The 18842-nt window shown below is 46.2% G+C and overlaps 1 protein-coding gene across 3 annotated transcripts in view; it reads left to right on the plus strand.

Annotated features, from left to right (window-relative positions):
- The window catches only part of LOC120523519 (T-lymphoma invasion and metastasis-inducing protein 1-like), a 495064-nt gene that overhangs the window by 148555 nt on the left and 327667 nt on the right, over positions 1-18842 (plus strand). The gene's annotated exons all lie outside the window — the stretch shown is intronic.

The raw sequence follows: 18842 nt of genomic DNA on the forward strand, positions 1-18842 counted from the left end.
TTTAATTACTCCTCGGAAAAATGCCTTAGAGGGAGCATTTTTCAAAAGCAGTCTGTTACAGCATGGTCAGAATGGTCAGAGAAAATGATTTATCTATATATAAATCAATGTGTGTGTGTATGTATGTATGTATGTATGTTCCAGCATCACTTCCAAACGGCTAAAGCGATTTTCATGAAGCTTGTTTCTAAAAATACTGTAGGGTGAAAGCAACCCAAACTCACCCCGTTCTGGGTAGGGTGGGGGGTAATCTTCCGGTCATGTATGAATGTTATCATCCAGTTGACACTCGGAATGACCATGAGAGGGCGAACTGGAGGTGACTGCCAGCATTCTTTATGTTTGAGCACCACCTTGCACCTGTTGCTTTTGAAATTAAATAGAGTTGGCTGGTTCTGAGCGTCAACTGGATGATAACATACATACAAGACCGCAAGACAAACACATTGTTGAGTCTTCATTGTTTTTTTAATTTATTTTTGTTTTTAAAGTTGTGTTTTTTTTATTATATTTTTCTCAAACAATTAAAAACAAAAAAACACTTTATCTTCCTCCCGGGCAACACTGGATATTTCAGCTAGTATAAAATAAAAGTATGTTATATTCTGGTTCTTATTATACCTTTTGAGTTGCGCCACCACCATTTATATTTCTGTACGTACTTACTTATGCCCTCCACCTTCCGGGGTATGGGCCGCCAAAGGTAGATCTCCAGAGATTTCTGTCCTGGGCAATTCTTTCTAGTTGACTCTAGGTGTAGCCCATCCTTGTGATGTCTGCTTTGAGGTCACGTCGCCAGGTGTTTCTTGGATGGCCTCTGTTCCGCTTTCCTTGGGGGTTCCATCTAAGAGCCTGTCTGGTGATGCTAGTTTGCGGTTTACGTAGGGTATGCCCTATCCATCCCCATCTTCTCTTCCAGATTTCTGCTTCTACTGAAGGTTGGCAGGTCCTTCCCCATAGGTTGGTGTTACTGATGGTGTCTGGCCAGCGAATGTGGAGGATCTTTCTGAGACAGGTGTTGATGAATGTCTGGATTCTTCGGGTGGTGGTTTTAAGTGTCCTTCAGGTTTCGGCCCTGTACAACAGTACTGATTTCACATTGGCGTTGAACAGACTTGGTGGTCAAGGTCAGTTCTCTGGAAACCCAGATGTTCTTGAGCTGGATGAAGGCAGCTCTTGCTTTGCCGATCCTTGCATTGATGTCTGTATCTGTTCCACCCTCTGGTCAATGATGCTGCCCAGGTAGGTGAAGGACTGTATCTCCTCCAGAGAACTTCCATTCAGGCTGACTGGGTTGTTGCTGTTGGAGCTGTTCTTAAGAATCTTGGTCTTCTCCGTGTGGATGTTTAGTCCAACCTGTGATAATGTGGCTGCCAACACACTGGTCTTCTCTTGCATCTGCTGCTGACTGTGGGAGAGAAGTGCGAGATCATCGGCAAACTCTAAGTCTTTCAGTTGGCTCCACAAGGTCCACTGGATTCCATTCCTGCGTTCGCTGGTGGATGTCTTCATGATACAGTCGATAGTGATGAGGAAGAGGAACAGGGATAACATGCATCCCTGTCGGACTCCCGTCTTCACTTGGAAGCTGTTGGTAAGCTGCCCTCCATGGATCACTCTGCAGGTTATTCCCTCGTATGAGCTCTTGATCAGCTTGACCACCTTGGCTGGGATGCCGTAGTGCCGGAGGAGCTTCCACAGGGTCCCTCGATCCACACTATCAAACGCCTTCTCATAGACAACTGGTCCGTGCATTATCGATTCTGCCGGAAGCCTGCTTGCTCGTCTCATAGTTGTGGATCAACGACGTCCCTCATCCATTCTAGGAAGATCAGATTGAAGACCTTGCCTGGCACTGACAGAAGTGTGATGCCTCTGTAGTTGTTACAGTTACTGAGGTCCCCTTTTTTTGGAAGCTTGACTAGGTAACCCTCCTTCCAGTCAGTCAATATCTCTTCCTCCTCTCAGATCTTCTCGAAAAGGGGGTACAGCATCTCCACTGATGCTTCCAGATCTACTTTCAGGGCTTCTGCTGGTATGTCGTCCGGTACGGCTGCCTTTCCGTTCTTTGTCAGAGTGATGGCCTTCCTGATCTCTTCCCTGATCGGCTTACCACAATTGATGGGAAGATCTTTGTTGGCTGGGTTGATGTCTGGAGGGTTTGATGGTACTGGTCTATTCAAAAGCTCCTCAAAATGTTCAGCCCATCTATTCATCTGCTGCTCTAGTCCCATGATGACTTTTCCTTCCTTGTCTTTGGCAGGTTGCTCTGGCCTGTTGTACTTTCCAGATAGTTTCTTAGTTGTGTCATACAGCTGTTTCATGTTGCCGTTGTACACTGCCTGTTCTACTTCAGCTGCTAGTCAGTCTATGTAGTCTTTCTTGTCACTCCTAATGCTCATCTTCACTGCTATATGGGCTTCTGCATATTCCTTTTGGACCTTGGCTTTTGATGCCCTAGTCCTGGTGTTGTTGACTACCGCTTTGTTCTGTTTTCTCTCTTCTATTTTTCCCAAGGTCACAGCTGTGATCCACTCTTTGTGATGATGTTTCTTCATTCCGAATTTTGAAATTTCTGTGCATATCACAATTGTCCATTCTCGTTTATAGGCCATCTTCTAATTTCATAGTCATCCTTCAGTACATTTTGTATATTACATCAACCTTTCTTCTGGTTTCCTGGTGTGCCTGAACAGTTTTCTGACATTTAATAAGGTTACCCTAAAATTATTCTTCTACACACCTTACACCCAGATAAACAAGACATGAGCTGGGAGAACTTTTTGCCCGAGTTGAGCTGCGTCAGTAGTTGGATGGGATAACAGGCTGCTTGCTGCTTGTACTGTTTTTTTTTGTTCATTGTTTCGCCTTACACAGTTTCTCGTATTAGGAATTTGTTCGTTATTGCATACCCCCTGGGGGTCAGATAATAGGGTCAGCCATTGTACAGCGCTCCTGGAGCAATTGAAGATTAAGGGCTTTGCTCAAGGGCCCAACAGAATAAGGTCTCTTTTGGCAGTTTGATGCATTTACAAAACAAAGGATGCTAATGGAGAGTTGAGAACAAATTTAAGGTGGCCTGGGATTACAAGTTTTTTCGTAGGCTTCAGGGATTCTAGTTTTAATGACACCAAGTCACTGAACTGTGGTGAGTGAGTTAGAAACGTGATATATGACTAGTGACATGGAATTAGCATAGTGGAAGTAAGAACGGGTGTGTGTATAAGCTAACAGACTTTCAGATTGCCAATCCCACTAGATTTTTTTTTATCAGTCTCTTCCAGCTGAAACACCCTGTTTGTCCTCAACACAAGAAGAAGAATAATCAACATGTGATGGAATGCCTACATTCAAGACACACACACAAACGCACACTTGGCCAGTGGATCAATTTGTCACCCACTTGCCTTAAAGTATGTAGCTGGTCCATGAGAGTAAAACAAGAACACAAGACAACATGCAGAGTTCTCACATAAGATACACCAGTTGAAATTTAAACTGAGTACACACGGTGTAAGTAACAATTCTTCCCTCCTGTAAGGAACTGATAATGCAACACATGCTAATATACCTCTCTTAAAATATTATATAAAGCGTGGTAAATTCTTTGAAGACCAATAGCAACTATCTGAAAGTGTCCAGGCAGCAATTCCACATAAAAGAAAGTGGTAGAAGTAATCAGTGAAATAGACAAAAATAGAGATAAAAAGGTAAAAAGATAAAGTCATATACGGAGCTGCTGGAAAGGCTGCCACTTGGATGCGGCGCCGGAAAAGTTCAAAATGTATATATATATATATATATATATATATATATATATATATATATATATGTGCATCCACAAATCTCCATCAACTGCAAGATGCTATCCTATCAATATGGGCCAACATTTCTAAAGAATGCTTTCAGCACCTTGTTGAATCAATGCCACATAGAATTAAGGCAGTTCTGAAGGCGCAAGGGGGTCAAACACCGTATTAGTATGATGTTCCTAATAATCCTTTAGGTGAGTGTATATATATGTATGTGTATATGTGTATGCGTATATATGTATATGTATGTATGTATATATATACAGTGGGATGCAAAACTTTGGGCAACCTTGTTAATAGTCATTATTTTCCTGTATAAATCGTTGGTTGTTACGATAAAAAATGTCAGTTAAATATATCATATAGGCGACACACACCGTGATATTTGAGAAGTGAAATGAAGTTTATTGGATTTACAGAAAGTGTGCAATAATTGTTCAAACAAAATCAGGCAGGTGCATAAATTTGGGCACCACAAAAAGAAATGAAATCAATATTTAGTAGATCCGCCTTTTGCAGAAATTACAGCCTCTAAACGCTTCCTGTAGGTTCCAATGAGAGTCTGGATTGTGGTTGAAGGTATTTTGGACCATTCCTCTTTACAAAACATCTCTAGTTCATTCAGGTTTGATGGCTTCCGAGCATGGACAGCTCTCTTTAACTCACACCACAGATTTTCAATTATATTCAGGTCTGGGGACTGAGATGGCCATTCCAGAACGTTGTACTTGTTCCTCTGCATGAATGCCTTAGTGGATTTTGAGCAGTGTTTGGGTTGTTGTCTTGTTGAAAGATCCAGCCCCGGCGCAGCTTCAGCTTTGTCACTGATTCCTGGACATTGGTCTCCAGAATTTGCTGAAACTGAGTGGAATCCATGCGTCCTTCAACTTTGACAAGATTCCCAGTCCCTGCACTGGCCACACAGCCCCACAGCATGATGGAACCACCACCATATTTTACTGTAGGTAGCAGGTGTTTTTCTTGGAATGCTGTGTTCTTTTTCCTCCATGCATAACGCCCTTGTTATGCCCAAATAACTCAATTTTAGTTTCATCAGTCCACAGCACCTTATTCCAAAATGAAGCTGGCTTGTCCAAATGTGCTTGAGCATACCTCAAGTGGCTCTGTTTGTGCTGTGGGTAGAGAAAGGCTTCCTCTGCATCACTCTCGCATACAGCATCTCCTTGTGTAAAGTGCGCCGAATGGTTGAACGAAGCACAGTGACTCCATCTGCTGCAAGATGATGTTGTAGGTCTTTGGTGCTGGTCTGTGGGTTGACTCTGACTGTTCTCACCATTATTACGCTTCTGTCTATCCGAAATCTTTCTTGGTCTGCCACTTCGAGCCTTAACTTGAACTGAGCCTGTGGTCTTCCATTTCCTCAATATGTTCCTAACTGTGGAAACGGACTGCTTAAATCTCTGGGACAGCTTTCTGTATCCTTCCCTAAACCATGATGGTGAACAATCTTTGTCTTTAGGTCATTTGAGAGTTGTTTTGTGACCCCCATGTTGCTACCCTTCAGAGAAAATTAAAGGAGGAGGGAAACTTACAATTGACCCCTTAAATACTCTTTCTCATTATAGGATTCACCTGTGTATGTAGGTCAGGGGTCACTGAGCTTACCAAGCCAATTTGAGTTCCAATAATTATTTCTAAAAGTTTTGGAATCAATAAAATGACAATGGTGCCCAAATTTATGCACCTGCCTGATTTTGTTTGAACAATTATTGCACACTTTCTGTAAATCCAATAAACTTCATTTCACTTCTCAAATATCACTGTGTGTGTCTCCTATATGATATATTTAACTGACATTTTTTATCGTAACAACCAACGATTTATACAGGAAAATAACGACTATTAACAAGGTTGCCCAAACTTTTGCATCCCACTGTATGTATGTAAATGTATATATGTATGTATATGTATATATATATGTATGTATATACAGTAATCCCTCGCTATGTCGTGCTTGACTTTCAAGCTTTCACTCTATCGCGGATTTTAAATGTAAGCACATTTAAATATATATCACAGATTTTTTGCTGGTTCGCCGTTTTCTGCAGACAATGGGTCTTTTAATTTAGGTTACATGCTTCCTCAGTTTGATTGCCCAGTTGATTTCATACAAGGGATGCTATTGGCGGTTTGCTTAGAAGCTACCCAATCAGAGCATGTATTACATATTAACTAAAACTCCTCAATGCTATAAGATATGCTTCCCGCGGTGCTTGTTTGCTTCTCTCTATCTTTCTCACTCTCTCTGCCTGACGGAGGGGGTGTGAGCAGAGGTGCTGTTTGCACAGAGGACACGGACGCTCCTCTACAAAATGGCGCTTTATCGCGGTGCTTCTGTATACTTAAAAGCACGTATTGATTTTTTGATTGTTTGCTTTTCTTTGCGAGCGCTCTCTCTGACATTCTCTGCTCCTGACGGCGCTCCTTTATGACTGCGCTCCTTTGAAGATAAGATATGTTTGCTTTCTTTTATTTGTGAGAAAGAACTGTCATCTCTGTCTTGTAATGGAGCACAGTTTAAACGTTTGACTAAAGGGTGTTATTTCATGTCTAGAGGGCTCTAATAATGTTAACAGGGTGGGAGAGTTTATAAGGGCTTAAAATATATAAAATAACCATACAAACATATAGTTTCTACTTCGTGGATTTTCATCTATCGCAGGGGGTTCTGGAACGCAACCCCTGTGATCGAGGAGGGATTACTGTATATATGTATATGTATATATGTATATGTATATATGTATATGTATATATGTATATATGTATATGTATATATGTATATGTATATGTATGTATATATATATATATATATATATATATATGTATATATATATATATATATGTATATGTATATATATATATATGTATGTATATGTATATATATATGTATGTATATGTATATATGTATATATGTATATATGTATATGTATATATATATATATATGTATGTATATGTATATATATATATGTATGTATATGTATATATATATATGTATGTATATGTATATATATATATATATGTATGTATATATATATATATATATATATGTATGTATATGTATATATATATATGTATGTATATGTATATATATATATGTATGTATATGTATATATATATATATATATATGTATGTATATGTATATATATATTGTGGCAGTAGGGGGCAGTAGTGCACCCTCGAACCCTCAAGTACGACTCCCGAGACCAGGTAACAGTCCAAGACTCTTTTTATTTTCTACAGTGCAACAAGCACCTTCCACACTCTTCACAACTCTCTTTATCTGATAATAAACACACACTAATCTCTCCTCCTCGCCCAGACACTTTGCTCCTCTCCCACCCAGCACAGCTCAGTGTCTGGACTGAGGCACCGTCCTTTTATAGCCCCTGACCCGGAGGTGTTCCTGTCCCAGCAGTCCACAGTTCCTTATTCCTTCCGGTCAGGGCAATCAGTCCATTACTTCAACCCGGAGCACGCCATACCTTCCTGTCACGCGGACCGTGACATACTCCCGGGTCATAAGGCACAACAGAGCCCATAAGTCCCCCCACAGCGACTCCTGGTGGCGCCCAAGGTATCCAGCAGGGCTGTGTATAAACACCACAGAGTCCATAAGGCCCTGCTGGACCTCGGGGCATGATCCCGCTGTCGGGAGAGCTCCTCCTGTCGGCCTGGGGTGCGGACCGCCTCGGAAGCCGGCAGTCTTCCACAGTTCCCCCCCCTTAGTGACGACTTCTGGGGCGGAGCGTCCGGCCCCGAAAGGGACGTCCTCCTCCAGGAGGACGCCGTCATCCGGGCCTTGAATGCGTTGTCCCTGTCCTCGAGCGAACCTTGGAGGGACGGTGTACTTCCTGTCTCCCCGGGGACAATGGCGCCTCTCGTGGCCCGGTCGCCGGCAATTATAGCACCGACGGAGTCCTCCTGGCTGTTCCCCTCTGCGGGACCAAAAACATCTCGGGAACTCCGTCCAGCGTCGTCCCGCCCCTTCACCTGCCAGGGAAGTCATCATGGCCGCCTGGCGGCCCTCAAGCCTTCCTTCCATCCTGTTGGGAGACCCACCACTCCTTTTGGGGATCTCCCGCTTAATGTGGGCTTGCGCTCAGCCTGAGGCCCTCCATGGGAAGAGGAGAGCCTCTGTGCTGTCTGCACACCCGCTACCTTCCGCTTACTGGGAGCCGGCGTCATTTGCACCGTCCCGCACCGATGAACAGCACTATTCAGCTGCACCGGCACAAGCGGCGCATCCCCCGGCACTCCTACCACCGGCGCTACCCGCACTTAAGACCGGTCGGGTCCTGGTGAGCCGTACTGCCCGAAAAGCCACGCCACGCGCATGCCCCGGCTGTTTGCTCCAGTCCCGACCATTCAGTCATCGTGCCCCAGTCTCTTGTCGGGTACACAGTGCTTTGACACGCGCTACTCATTCTCAGCGGTGCCCGATCGCACTGTGTCCCCTTATTCTCTACGACACGGAGGGACTCACCTGTACTCCCGCATCGATCATCTCCGAGCTTCCAGCGCGCCGCTGCACAAAATCCTTCAGCGCCTTTACAGGTGCTGCTGCCGTCGCTCCTAGTTCCTCCACACGTTCCTTTAGCTCTTCGACACCCTGTAAGAAACGGTGCAGGGGCTCGAGGTATTTCTCGAGACCCTGTAAGTCTAAACAGTTAGTTATTACGGCCGGCTGCATTTTCGCTTCCGCGTTTTGCTTACCGCCCGGCCGGGAACCAATGAGCACGTCGCCCCCAGGCACGTGTTCCGCTGGGTCGCGCAAAGGCCCCTGGGAGTTGGAGTCCTCAGAGGGACGGCTGGCTACTACAAGCCGGCTGCGATCTGCCTTCTCCCTTACCGCGGCAGACTCGTCAACCACAACCCGTCCCTCTTTGTCGGTGGCTTTTTCTTTTCGGCGCGCCGCCTTCCTTCCCCTCGGACCCGAGGAGGCTCGGACCCGTCGGCGGACTCCGGGTTTCCTCCACCGTCCCGACATCCCCCGCGGGTGACCAGTCTGTTGTCACCAACCGCGGCTGTCTCTAGCCGCCTTTCACCGCGACTTTCCTTCTGGGAGCCGCGGCCATTTTGCCGAGGCATGAGGCCGTCATCAAGAGACGCCGCTGCAGTCCTCCCGGCGGACGTCTGCAAAACAGGAAAACAAAGACGGGACGTTGGGCGGTTTACCTGCAGCCGCCTCCGGCACGGTATGTGACACCCCCGGACCGTTTAAGAAGTCGATCGCCGGCATTTGTCCGTGTCCCGGTCGCCAGCGGCCCGGCTTGTTTGGCCCGTATCAGCGCTTTGTCTTCCTCGCTCCGGTCAGGAGGGTCCAGGACATCGCGGCGTCCGTCATGCCCTGCAGGCGGCTGGGACTGACCTTCTTTTTTCCCGTTTTCTTTCCCATGGCCCAGTAGAGCGGGATAGCACGCACTGTTGCCGCTTCCTTGGCAGCGGGTGGTGTTGTGCACCTCCGTGAAAAAATGGGGAATCGACCGAGGTTGTCTGCCCACACGAAATTTGTTTGTTATGCAGGTCCTCTGCCAACAGGCGGCCAGAGAATCCTGCCGACTTCGCCAGTGTGGCAGTAGGGGCAGTAGTGCACCCTCGAACCCTCAAGTACGACTCCCGAGACCAGGTAACAGTCCAAGACTCTTTTTATTTTCTACAGTGCACCAAGCACCTTCCACACTCTTCACAACTCTCTTTATCTGATAATAAACACACACTAATCTCTCCTCCTCGCCCAGACACTTTGCTCCTCTCCCACCCAGCACAGCTCAGTGTCTGGACTGAGGCACCGTCCTTTTATAGCCCCTGACCCGGAGGTGTTCCTGTCCCAGCAGTCCACAGTTCCTTATTCCTTCCGGGTCAGGGCAATCAGTCCATTACTTCAACCGGGAGCACGCCATACCTTCCTGTCACGTGACCGTGACATACTCCCGGTCATAAGGCACAACAGAGCCCATAAGTCCCCACAGCGACTCCTGGTGGCGCCAAGGTATCCAGCAGGGCTGTGTATAAACACCACAGAGTCCATAAGGCCCTGCTGGACCTCGGGGCATGATCCCGCTGTCGGGAGAGCTCCTCCTGTCGGCCTGGGGGTGCGGACCGGCCTCGGAAGCCGGCAGTCTTCCACAATATGTATATGTATATATATATGTATATATATGTATATGTATATATATATGTATATATATGTATATGTATATATATATATGTATATGTATATGTATGTATTTATATCCATCCATCCATCTATCCTCTTCCGCTTATCTGAGGTTGGGTCGCGGGGACAGCAGCTTAAGCAGAGAGGCTCAGACTTCCCTTTCCCCGGCCACTTCTTCCAGCTCTTCCGGGAGAATCCCAAGGCGTTCCCAGGCCAGCCGGGAGACATAGTCCCTCCAGCGTATCCTTGGTCTTCCCCGGGGCTTCCTCCCGGTTGGACGTGCCCGGAACACCTCACCAGGGAGGCATCCAGGAGGCATCCTGATCAGATGCCCGAGCCACCTCTGACTCCTCTCGATGCGGAGGAGCAGCGGCTCTACTCTGAGCCCCTCCCGGATGACTGAGCTTCTCACCCTATCTTTAAGGGAAAGCCCAGACACCCTGCGGAGGAACCTCATTTCAGCCACTTGTATTCGCGATCTCGTTCTTTTGGTCACTACCCATAGCCCATGACCATAGGTGAGGGTAGGAGCGTAGATCGACTGGTAAATTGAGAGCTTTGCCTTACGGCTCAGCTCCTTTTTCACCACGACAGACCGATGCAGAGCCCGCATCACTGCGGATGCTGCACCGATCCTCCTGTCGATCTCACGCTCCATTCTTCCCTCACTTGTGAACAAGACCCCGAGATACTTGAACTCCTCCACTTGGGGCAGGATCTCTCCCCCAACCCTGAGAGGGCACTCCACCCTTTTCCGGCTGAGGACCATGCTCTCGGTTTGGAGGTGCTGATTCTCATCCCAGCCGCTTCACACTCAGCTGCGAACCGATCCAGAGAGCTGAAGATCACGACCTGATGAAGCAAACATGACAACATCATCTGCAAAAAGCAGTGACCCAATCCTGAGTCCACCAAACCGGACCCCTTCAACACCCTGGCTGCGCCTAGAAATTCTGTCCATAAAAGTTATGAACAGAATCGGTGACAAAGGGCAGCCCTGGCGGAGTCCAACTCTCACTGGAAACGGGCTCGACTTACTGCCGGCAATGCGGACTAAGCTCTGACACCGGTTGTACAGAGACCGAACAGCTCTTATCAGGGGGTCCGGTACCCCATACTCCCGGAGCACCCCCCTCAGGATTCCCCGAGGGACAGGGTCGAATGCCTTTTCCAAGTCCACAAAACACATGTAGACCGGTCGGGCAAACTCCCATGCACCCTCCAGGACTCTGCTAAGGGTGAAGAGCTGGTCCAGTGTTCCGTGACCAGGACGAAAACCACACTGTTCCTCCTCAATCCGAGGTTCGACTATCCGACAGACCCTCCTCTCCAGAACCCCCGAATAGACTTTTCCAGGGAGGCTGAGGAGTGTGATCCCTCTATAGTTGGAACACACCCTCCGGTCCCCCTTTTTAAAGAGGGGGACCACCACCCCGGTCTGCCAATCCAGAGGCACTGTCCCGATGTCCATGCGATGTTGCAGAGACGTGTCAACCAAGACAGTCCTACAACATCCAGAGCCTTAAGGAACTCCGGGCGAGGTGGTGATCAGTTGACAGCTCCGCCCCTCTCTTCACCCGAGTGTCCAAGACATATGGCCGCAAGTCCGACGACACGACCACAAAATCGATCATCGACCTGAGGCCTAGGGTGTCCTGGTGCCAAGTGCACATATGAACACCCTTATGCTTGAACATGGTGTTCGTTATGTACAATCCATGACGAGCACAGAAGTCCAATAACAAATCACCGCTCGGGTTCAGATCGGGGGGGCCATTCCTCCCAATCACGCCCTTTCAGGTCTCACTGTCATTGCCCACGTGAGCACTGAAGTCTCCCAGCAAAACGAGGGAATCCCCAGAAGGTATGCCCTCTAGCAACCCCTCCAGAGACTCCAAAAAGGGTGGATACTCCAAACTGCTGTTCGGCGCATACGCACAAACAACAGTCAGGACCCTTCCCCCCACCCGAAGGCGCAGGGAGGCCACCCTCTCGTCCACCGGGGTAAACCCCAATAGACAGGCTCCGAGTCGGGGGGCAATAAGTATGCCTACACCTGCTCGGCGCCTCTCACCGGGGGCAACTCCAGAATGGTAGAGAGTCCAGCCCCTCTCAAGGAGATTGGTTCCAGAGTCCAAGCTGTGCGTCGAGGTGAGTCCGACTATATCTAGCCGTTACCTCTCGATGTCGCGCACTAGCTCAGGCTCCTTCCCCTTCAGAGAGGTGACATTCCGCGTCCCAAGAGCCAGTTTCTGTAGCCGATGATCAGACCGCCAAGGTCCCCGCCTTCGGCCACCACCCAACTCACACTGCACCCAACCTCCTTGGCCCCTCCCATAGGTGGTGAGCCCATGGGGAGGAGGACCCACGTTACCTCTTCGGGCTGTGCCCCATAGGTGCAGGCCCGGCCACCAGGCGCTCACCATCGAGCCCCACCTCCAGGCCTGGCTCCAGAGGGGGGCCCCGGTAATCCGCGTCCGGGCAAGGGAAAACGTCTTCCAAGGTTTTTATTCTTCATCAGAGGTTTATTGAACCGCTCTTTGTCTCATCCCTCACCTAGGACCAGTTTGCCTTGGGTGGCCCTACCAGGGGCATAAAGCCCCGGACAACATAGCTCCTAGGATCATTGGGACACGCAAACCCCTCCACCACGATAAGGTGACGGTTCAAGGAGGAGATGTATTTATATGTATATATATATATATGTATATGTATATATATATATATGTATGTATGTATGTATGTGTATATATATATATATATGTATGTATATTGTTGAAGTTGATCTGGACACAGACAGGCAAACACATTCATGTCACCCACAAACACGTTTATTTACAATATTTACAAACTATATGGTCACTAAGACCCACAGTCCGCAAGTGCACAAACCCCAAAGTCACAGTCCTGGCCACAATGCCTTTCTTCGGGCTGCCTCCACTCTCCTCTCTTGCCTCGTCCTCCTTCCACCCGACTGTAGCCTCGAATGAATGGAGACGGCCCCTTTTATATGGTTCCCGGATGAGCACCAGGTGTTCCTGGCATTCCTCCTCTGGCCACGCCCCAGCGTGGCGGAAGTGCCGGCTGTCCTCACGGCTGCTCTCCGGGCGCCGTCCTAAATCTTTCCCCCAGCACTTCCTGGTGTGGCGGAAGTGGTGGGGTAACAGGTCCCCATGGCATTGGGGCGCCTCCTAGCGGTGACCACGGGCCCCTACAGGGTGGAGCTTCCATGCCCTGTACCCGTGGCCCCCAGAACAACCCGGAAGGCAACCCCCACGTGATCCAGGGTGGGCACAGATCCACATCCGGTCCTGTGGTGTTATGGGTCCATAGCTCATTGAGCAAAGGCCATTCATTTTAAATAATCACCGCACCGAGGCGGCTTCGTGAGGGGGGCGTTGTTGTAGCGAGCCGCGGGGCAGTCGTCGATGTGGTCGTTTCTTACCGTGTGCACAGGTGAGGAACTGCCCATATTCGTGATTGCTCCCGTGGCTAATGCTACAGCTGTGATGGCCCCTCACGTTTTAAAAAGAAGCGCGAGTCGGTTGTGGGGGGTGTAAGAAACGATCGGAGAGAAAAAGGAAAGGAAAGAGGACGGAGGTTACAGGGAGCGAGGAAGCATGCGGTGCAGGAGAGACAGACACGTGGAGCGTGCGTGTGGTGAGCGCGCGATCAAGCGCTCATGGGCAGCTGCAAGGAAGCTGGGTGTTAGGCCGACACCCAGGCGCTTGAGTTGAGGTTGCTCCCGCTGAGCGACCATGTAGCGGGAGTGATCAGGTGAAAGCGACGGGCCGCAGAGAAGCCGAGGAAAGGCAGCGGAAGTCGGGAGGCTTGGTGGTGGAGTCCCCAATGTGTGCGTCCTGGTCATTGGTGGACATCAAGTCTCGGGAACTGGGATGAGTGCCATACCGGAGCCAGGGATCGGGAGGTCTCCAGTCTCGTGAAAGTGTAGAGGAGGGCAGCTGCAGAGAGCGTCTTGCCTGCTGCTTGGCCCATACGGGATAAGCAGGTGAGACGCTAATAAACGATGCACCGGATTTGTTTGTTGTTTTTTTAAGACTGCTTCCATAAGAAGATTTTAACCTCTGGTTTTTAAAGGATTGTTTTTTCTATTGGTATTGAATGAACTGCACTATTTATTGGAACACTGTTTTGCTTTGATGGACAGTTTTAAATAAAAGCACTTTTGCACTTTTTACCTTCCCCTTGCTGGAATTATTTGCCTCCACTGACTAGCTCACTCGGTTTCATTATCGACGGTGTTGGGTTCAAGGGTTCCCAAACATCAAAGGGAGTGTGGAGCCAGAACCCACATCGTCACAGGTCCCTCATGACGTCCCGGCCGGGTCAAGGCCCCTGGCATCCCTGACAATATGTATATGTATGTATATGTATATATGTATGTACAGTGGTGTGAAAAACTATTTGCCCCCTTCCTGATTTCTTATTCTTTTGCATGTTTGTCACACAAAATGTTTCTGATCATCAAACACATTTAACCATTAGTCAAATATAACACAAGTAAACACAAAATGCAGTTTTTAAATGATGGTTTTTATTATTTAGGGAGAAAAAATCCAAACCTACATGGCCCTGTGTGAAAAAGTAATTGCCCCTTGTTAAAAATAACCTAACTGTGGTGTATCACACCTGAGTTCAATTTCGTAGCCACCCCAGGCCTGATTACTGCCACACCTGTTTCAATCAAGAAATCACTTAAATAGGAGCTGCCTGACACAGAGAAGTAGACCAAAAGCACCTCAAAAGCTAGACATCATGCCAAGATCCAAAGAAATTCAGGAACAAATGAGAACAGAAGTAATTGAGATCTATCAGTCTGGTAAAGGTTATAAAGCCATTTCTAAAGCTTTGGGACTCCAGCGAACCACAGTGAGAGCCATTATCCACAAATGGCAAAAACATGGAACAGTGGTGAACCTTCCCAGGAGTGGCGGCCGACCAAAATTACCCCAAGGCGCAGAGGCGACTCATCCGAGAGGTCACAAAAGACCCCAGGACAACGTCTAAAGAACTGCAGGCCTCACTTGCCTCAATTAAGGTCAGTGTTCACGACTCCACCATAAGAAATAGACTGGGCAAAAACGGCCTGCATGGCAGATTTCCAAGGCATAAACCACTGTTAAGCAAAAGAACATTAGGGCTCGTCTCAATTTTGCTAAGAAACATCTCAATGATTGCCAAGACTTTTGGGAAAATACCTTGTGGACTGATGAGACAAAAGTTGAACTTTTGGAAGGCAAATGTCCGTTACATCTGGCGTAAAAGGAACACAGCATTTCAGAAAAGAACCTCATACCAACAGTATAATATTGTGGTGGTAGTGTGATGGTCTGGGGTTGTTTTGCTGCTTCAGGACCTGGAAGGCTTGCTGTGATAGATGGAACCATGAATTCTACTGTCTACCAAAAAATCCTGAAGGAGAATGTCCGGCCATCTGTTCGTCAACTCAAGCTGAAGCGATCTTGGGTGCTGCAACAGGACAATGACCCAAAACACACCAGCAAATCCACCTCTGAATGGCTGAAGAAAAACAAAATGAAGACTTTGGAGTGGCCTAGTCAAAGTCCTGACCTGAATCCAATTGAGATGCTATGGCATGACCTTAAAAAGGCGGTTCATGCTAGAAAACCCTCAAATAAAGCTGAATTACAACAATTCTGCAAAGATGAGTGGGCCAAAATTCCTCCAGGCTGTAAAAGACTCATTGCAAGTTATCGCAAACACTTGATTGCAGTTATTGCTGCTTAGGGTGGCCCAACCAGTTATTAGGTTCAGGGGGCAATTACTTTTTCACACAGGGCCATGTAGGTTTGGATTTTTTTCTCCTAAATAATAAAACCATCATTTAAAAACTGCATTTTGTGTTTGCTTGTGTTATATTTGACTAATGGTTAAATGTGTTTGATGATCAGAAACATGCAAAAGAATAAGAAATCAGGAAAGGAGCAAATAGTTTTTCACACCACTGTATATGTATATATTTGTATATGTATGTATATGTATATGTATATATATGTATACAGTGGTGTGAAAAACTATTTGCCCCCTTCCTGATTTCTTATTCTTTTGCATGTTTGTCACACAAAATGTTTCTGATCATCAAACACATTTAACCATTAGTCAAATATAACACAAGTAAACACAAAATGCAGTTTTTAAATGATGGTTTTTATTATTTAGGGAGAAAAAAAATCCAAACCTACATGGCCCTGTGTGAAAAAGTAATTGCCCCCTGAACCAAATAACTGGTTGGGTCACCCTTAGCAGCAATAACTGCAATCAAGCGTTGCAATAACTTGTAATGAGTCTTTACAGCTCTGGAGGAATTTTGGCCCACTTATCTTTGCAGAATTGTTGTAATTCAGCTTTATTTGAGGGTTTTCTAGCATGAACCGCCTTTTTAAGGTCATGGCATAGCATCTCAATTGGATTCAGGTCAGGACTTTGACTAGGCCACTCCAAAGTCTTCATTTTGTTTTTCTTCAGCCATTCAGAGGTGGATTTGCTGGTGTGTTTTGGGTCATTGTCCTGTTGCAGCACCCAAGATTGTTACAGCTTGAGTTGACGAACAGATGGCCGGACATTCTCCTTCAGGATTTTTTGGTAGACAGTAGAATTCATGGTTCCATCTATCACAGCAAGCCTTCCAGGTCCTGAAGCAGCAAAACAACCCCAGACCATCACATTACCACCACCATATTTTACTGTTGGTATGATGTTCTTTTCTGAAATGCTGTGTTCCTTTTATGCCAGATGTAATGGGACATTTGCCTTCCAAAAGTTCAACTTTTGTCTCATCAGTCCACAAGGTATTTTCCCAAAGTCTTGGCAATCATTGAGATGTTTCTTAGCAAAATTGAGACGAGCCCTAATGTTCTTTTGCTTAACAGTGGTTTGCGTCTTGGAAATCTGCCATGCAGGCCGTTTTTGCCCAGTCTCTTTCTTATGGTGGAGTCGTGAACACTGACCTTAATTGAGGCAAGTGAGGCCTGCAGTTCTTTAGACGTTGTCCTGGGGTCTTTTGTGACCTCTCGGATGAGTCGTCTCTGCGCTCTTGGGGTAATTTTGGTCGGCCGGCCACTCCTGGGAAGGTTCATCACTGTTCCATGTTTTTGCCATTTGTGGATAATGGCTCTCACTGTGGTTCGCTGGAGTCCCAAAGCTTTAGAAATGGCTTTATAACCTTTACCAGACTGATAGATCTCAATTACTTCTGTTCTCATTTGTTCCTGAATTTCTTTGGATCTTGGCATGATGTCTAGCTTTTGAGGTGCTTTTGGTCTACTTCTCTGTGTCAGCCAGCTCCTATTTAAGTGATTTCTTGATTGAAACAGGTGTGGCAGTAATCAGGCCTGGGGTTGGCTATGGAAATTGAACTCGGGTGTGATACACCACAGTTAGGTTATTTTTTAACAAGGGGGCAATTACTTTTTCACACAGGGCCATGTAGGTTTGGATTTTTTTTCTCCCTAAATAATAAAACCATCATTTAAAACTGCATTTTGTGTTTGCTTGTGTTATATTTGACTAATGCTTAAATGTGTTTGATGATCAGAAACATTTTGTTTGACAAACATGCAAAAGAATAAGAAATCAGGAAGAGGGCAAATAGTTTTTCACACCACTGTATATATGTATATGTATATATATGTGTATATGTATATGTATATATATGTGTATATATATATGTATATGTATATATATGTGTATATATATATGTGGCCTGTACTACACGCCAGCGACTTCGCATCTTTGCCACTAGTGTTGTGAAGTGGGGGCCTGAATGCACCCTGATGAGGCACGGTCACTTCTCCGAAGCCCCCTCTTAAATGGTGATGCAATGGGAAACCAATAGTTTATTTTTTTTAACCCCCTCTTTGCTCAATCAGGTGCTGCCATGGCAAGTGTTCTGCATCTTACGCTGCGCTTCGAACATTAAAAGGCTGTACAGCAGCTGTCTTTGTCACCTACTCTTTGTCTTTTATTTCTGACCCCAGGCGTGGTTAAATCTGTTGACACAAATTCTTGTCTCGTGGGATGTGAGTTCTTGATATTTTAGTTTCTAATTTTAAAAGGGAATAAGAATCTGAAAGTCTAACAACATCATATTAAAGTTTGATAAATTCTGAAAAGAGTGATACCAAACATATATGTGTAGGTTTTAAAATAAGCCCGATTTAAAGCATGACAAAAAAGTCACATAATATCGTTGCACAAAATCGTTGCACTTTTAGGCTTAAGATTTTGTATGTTTATAATAGATATAATTTGTACATATTCATACCTGTTCATGTACCTGTTTATATGTTTAGACTTGTTCCAATGCTTCTTGACTGTCTCCATTCAAATCCTGTTATAGCAAATACTGAAGTACTGGAATTTTCTGTGTAATGAATACATTTTGTTGGCCTGGACAGACCCTCATACACCATCATGTTTAACGGATTTATTTTTAACAAAATGTATATTTCAGTATAGTGAATGTTTTTGCAGCCAAAAATGGCCACCAAAGGTAATAATGTGATGCAAAAAATACTTAATGCCAAGCCTATACCGAGTCGTGGGAACCCTGCAACAGGCTCTCTATTTCTTGTTACACCAAAAGAAAGTGACGGTCTTTTGCGAAATTTCCAGTCTCGACAAGGCTCAAGAGTGTAGGCGTTACATTATATACATAGCTGAATTCAGAGTCACTGCTCCATTGACCATCTGTGTGGACAGTTGTGTCATGTTTGGATACCGTACAGTTTGAGTTTCATAGCGATTCTCAAAGTTTTTTTTGCATTGAGCATAAAAAGTGAGAAACAGCATCAGTTTAAGATTTTTTTT

The sequence above is a fragment of the Polypterus senegalus genome, chromosome 2 (genome assembly GCF_016835505.1).
Source record: "Polypterus senegalus isolate Bchr_013 chromosome 2, ASM1683550v1, whole genome shotgun sequence".
Lineage (NCBI taxonomy): Eukaryota > Metazoa > Chordata > Cladistia > Polypteriformes > Polypteridae > Polypterus > Polypterus senegalus.